The sequence below is a fragment of the Fulmarus glacialis genome, unplaced genomic scaffold (genome assembly GCF_000690835.1).
Source record: "Fulmarus glacialis isolate BGI_N327 unplaced genomic scaffold, ASM69083v1 scaffold26375, whole genome shotgun sequence".
Classification (NCBI taxonomy): domain Eukaryota; kingdom Metazoa; phylum Chordata; class Aves; order Procellariiformes; family Procellariidae; genus Fulmarus; species Fulmarus glacialis.
In genome coordinates, this window is record NW_009212706.1 from 10107 (window position 1) to 15159 (window position 5053).

Here is a 5053-nt window from a genome sequence, read left to right on the forward strand (position 1 = left end):
CTGGTGAAGAATGAAATTTTTTTCCTGCTGTCTTTGGTCCTTCCAGGCATGGCTCCTGAGGCTCTCTGGGGGCTGGAGGAATAGTTTCTCAGCTCCCCCTGACAGCATTGCTAACTTCCTGATAATGCAGATAATCAGGAGTCATAAATATTAACTTGGGCTTTCTATATTTCCTTTTTGGTTTGGGGTTTTTGGTGTGTGTGTGTGTGTGTTGGGAAGTAGATCTGTAGGGCAGCTGGGGCTCTTGCTGGTTTGCTGGGCAAGGGCCCTTTGGGTCAAGGAGAAGTCGAGATCTCTGGATGCTGTCAGGCACTGCCATGGGGCTTTGCACAAATACTGATGCTCCAGTGGAGGGGCCACAAATGCAGTAAACCCTGTTCCAGGAGTGTCCTGTGCATCAGGGAGCCTGCTGCTGCCAAAAAGCTGCGTTCAGGAGTTGAAGGGAAGGAGCATGAGGGAAATCCTGCAGTTGTGGGCTGCAACAGTTGCAACAGGTGACCTGTTCTTATCCTGGAGAAGGATCCTGCTGCATTTCTGTGCCTGTGAACCTGCTGGCAGAGACAGGTCCAGGTCTGTGTTGCTTCTGCTTGCATGCAAGGTCTACCTCTTGTCAGGAGCTTATGGGGAAATGACAGAGCGTCAATATTGGATGGATCTAACCCTACTGCAACTTTCAGTTTGGACAACTGGAACTGGTGCCAGGATCCAGTTTGCTGGGGTGGGACGTGTTAATGGGGGACTGCAGGCAACTGTGCCATGCAAATGTGCTGCTTTTTGCTCAGTGCATCCAATGCAGGCAGGGTCACAGCCCTGTCAGCGATGAGGGTGCTAGGGGCTCCTGGCTTTCCCTGGCAGCTCACCATGGCTGAGTGCAAATGCAACTTGCAGAGTGTCAAGGAAGAGCATCTTCTCTTGAGAGCCCGAGGGCTCAGTCCAGATAAGTTGGCAGTATCAGCCCTTGTGTTGCTGAGCAACCCCGTGGGCAGCCTGTGGTGAAGGAGGTGGCTGTGAATTAGAGAAGGATTCACATCTCCTGCTGGCTCTAATCAAGGTCCTGGCCCTGGATGCAGATTGCAGCCTGGTTCGGCTGCTTCTCTTAACTTGAGTCCTGGATGAGTGTTTGTAATCCAGACCTTCCCTGGTGAGGGGTGAGAGGTGCATTGGGTGATACTTTTCATAAGAAAACCCAGCTGTCCCCTGGCCAGGGGTGGGACTCGGCTGGGGAGTCTCTTGCTTGTGTGCTCCAAGGTCCCAGCAGTGCATATTCTGCCCCAGGCCCAGGATCAGTGGCTCCACGGGATCTGCTACATCCAAAGGATGCTGTAAGGGAATAGCTTTGCAGAACTGGGCTGATCATGGTGAAATCTGATGCTCCTGAAATCCAGGCTTGTGGCACCCAGAAAGCAGCCATCTGCTGCAACTTCACTGTTGGCTGAAGGTTAATCCCCCTGAGATCTGTTCATGTTGCTTCTCCCTAAACTAATGAGGCTGGGGCTGTCCTGACCAGTGGCTCATCTCTCAAATCTGCTGTCCCAGTGCTGCCTGTAAGGAATTCCAGCAGCTTCCGTCATGATTCCGTTATTTTTGGTCCCCGAAAATCCTGCATTGGTTTTGCAAGTTGCTCCTGAAGACTGATTTGAATGGTGCTAAACATTTTGATCTCTGTGTTCTTGTTTGCCACCCCCTCCCCTGACCTGCTTTGTACTGTGACTTTCTTCTGCTGGCTGTAGCCTGCAGTTCTCCAACATCAGTCTCCATTAGGTGACACCTCTTTACCAACATTTACATGCTCAATGTACAATCAGGTAATTGCTGTGCAAATTCACAAACACAGGTGATTTATTGCAAGCTCATCCAGTCAGAGACTATAATAATTAATCTGCAAATTAAGCTTGCTTTTAAATTAAGCCATGCATTATAGCAGCATGATGGCTAACTGCTAACTCTTTAGAGTTAGAGGGCAGTGTCACTTGCTTCTCCCACCCAAACAAACTGTGATGGCTTTAATGTGACTTCATGTGTCCCATCATTCCCAAGCACTGGGGAGCCAAAGCAAAGATCGATCTTGGGGCATCAACAGCAAAGAGTGTGGCGATGCAGCTTATTGGATGCCGTCAATACCAGGAACCAACTGCCATGTGAATCAGACCAGCTCACTCACCAGGCTGAAAACTAATCTTAATCCCAAACTTTGCCTCTAATCCCTCCTGATGTTGGACCTGACTTAAAATAGCTTGAGAATAAGGGAAAAAGAAGATTTAATTTTTTGCTTGTTTTGCAGCTTCCACTGGGCTTCATCTCCCTGATCCAGCCAGGAAGTCAATAGGTCTTAAATGAGCAATGCTTGGTATAAATACCTCAGTAAATACCAAATGCCTTTTTGGTTTTCTGCAGCTTTTAAGACTTTGGGAGGAAACTAGCATCATGTGGGTCCATCTCTCAAGGAGGACAAAAGCTGCTGGGAACTGAGTGGTGTCAGCAGTCAGAAGTTCAGCATTTCTGCAAAACCAGCCCTTTCTATGCAATGTGCGGTTGGTCTAAACTTTAAACCCTTCATACCTTTCTCTTTGTTTGATTTCCCCTTAAGTGAATCCTTTCAGAGATGCTTGTTAATTCATCTCCATTTGAACGGGGATCCCTGGGAGCCCTTGGTGTCTGTAATGCTGAACACTAGCCATATGGGTTATCTCTCTCTGGCAGTCCCTTGCATTGTGGCTGGCATCCCCCCTTCCTCCTGCAGCTGGGAGCCCAGGTCCTGCTCATTGATTCATTAATCCCTTTCATTCCCTGCTCGTTTGTCCATATCCTCTGCAGCATGGGGAGAAAATTGCAATCCCGAGAACAAATAGGAATTCTTCTCCTCTTTGGAAATAAAAGCTGGTCCATTTAAATCATTTGTTCTTTCTGAGATTTGCCTGTGTGCAGATGAGAAAGAGGTCTCCCGTAATGGAGTCGAAGCCTTGGTGCTGAGCAGGGACAATAGGAGGGAACCCATCCCTCTTCCTTTTGAATTGCACCCTCTCCCTGCACCTCCCCCTCAAAGGGGATCAGATGAATTTTCCAGGGCAGATGGATCAGTTTTAATGATGTACTTCTGTGCTGCTCTGGCCTCCAGTAAACATGATTAAAGCAAAGAGATTTGCTGATTTTTTTTTTTTAAGACTGCAAAGCTACTGTGTGGCTCCTGCCGTGCAGCACAGCCACTGCTGCAATGTTTCTTTCAGCCTGTGCTCTAGGAGGGTGCTGGGCTTTGGGTCCGTGTGATTGCAAATTTGCCCGCCAGGACATTGATCCTTTTCCTGGCTGTGTGTGCACAGAGAGCCCTGGCAGCTCTGGAGGGGACAGGGTGCAAACCCAGGAGCCTGCTCCCCTCCCACAGGCGTGGGAAAGCGTGGGACCCTTGGCCTCTTGGACCTCTGGGAGGAGAAGATGCCAGTGGCATCTCTCCCAGTCTCCTGCCTCATTCCAGCTGATCCCTTCTCTTATGATTTCCCAGCATAAGACAAGCTTAAGCTCTGCCTGTAACTTTGCTGGATGAGCAGTTTTAATTCCAGACAAAAAAGACACTGGAGCTTACCCTGTTCTGCTTCCCACCACAGCCAGGCTGGGGCAGAGCATGTGTCTGTGGGAAATGAGGTTGTCCTGAGCTGGGCGAGCTGCAGCGACCTGGTGCAGGGCGTGTGTGAGCCCAAGCTCCTGGTCTGTGGTGGGGACATGGCTACCTGGGGGCAAGGGACCTCCTGCAGAGCCTGAGCCAGGCTGCTGGCATGGGTGGTGGAAGGAGGTTTGGGGAACTTGCTTTGTTGTCTGTAGGTGAGTGTCTGTAGGCTGATCTTTTTTCCCTGCAAAAAAGGAATGGAGTAAGTCCTCCCAGGATGGATGTGAAAAAGCTATTTAGCTACTACAGCCCATTAAGTGATCCTTAAAATGTTAAGTTTTCCAGTTTGAGAGATGTTGAGCTGCTCAACTGTTTGAGGTGCTCTGGAAGTGGTTGCTGCCTTCTGAAGTGTCTCTATTTAAAGCTGAGGAGATCCTTGTCCCTGTCTCATACAAGGGACTTCTTTTCCAGCTTGAACAGTCATCAGCTACATTTACTGTCAGAAAAGCTTGTGAGAGTAATGAACTCTGGAAACTGCTTATCTGTCTTTTGAAATAAAAATGTTTTTGTCCTGGAAACCAAATGATATCTTGCACTTGGCAAAAACAACTAAAACATACTCCATCTCAAATGTCATCTGCTCACAAAACTGCTCTTGAACGACCTACAAAGCAGAAATTGTTTAATGTGTGACTGACAGGGTCGAGCTAGTATCACTTTCTGGAGGGCAATATAGTGAGTGAATTCTTGCAAAGTGAGCTTAGGAGTGTTTGCTTTGGTTTTGCTTTGGATGAGCCCTTTCACCCCCATCCCATCTGAATGAAGTAGTGCTGTTACTTCTCCGATAGGATGTAGCTTACCTTGTAAAGGAGACTCTTACCCAGTGCTGGCAGTCCTTCACTGCCTCTCTGCCATTGCCTTCATCCCCCAGTGTGCTTAGAAAACTGGATAATTTTGCCTACCAGTTTGGGAAAAATTTGTCTACCGCAGTGCTGGAGAGTGAGACCTCCAGAAACCTGTCCTGCATCTCTGCCCAATGGCATGCTCATGCTGGAGATTCACCACCCCACAGAGACAGAGCTGCGATCCTCCCAAAGGGGAGTCTGCAGTGTGTTGAGCTGCTGTCTGCCTGCACAGCTGTCGGCAAAAGCACTGCCGACTTTTTCCTTGCCCAAAACCTCTCATTTTAGCTTTTTGCCACTTTAATTCTCCATAGGCAAAAGCATGAGTCTCCAGTTTGAGCCAAATGAGTAAACCGAGCCATTGTGAGCAGCTGTTGCTCAGCTCGCAGCTGGGAGTGGGGTCCTTTCTGGAGGATGCAGCACACAGACCTGGGCTGACCTCGGCTGCAAAGAGCATCTCTGAAGTTGTGCATCGCTCTGACAACTGAGAGGCTAAAACTTCCCCAAGCCCCGCTGCTCTGCATGATTCATCCATTTGGGCTTTGCGTCTCGG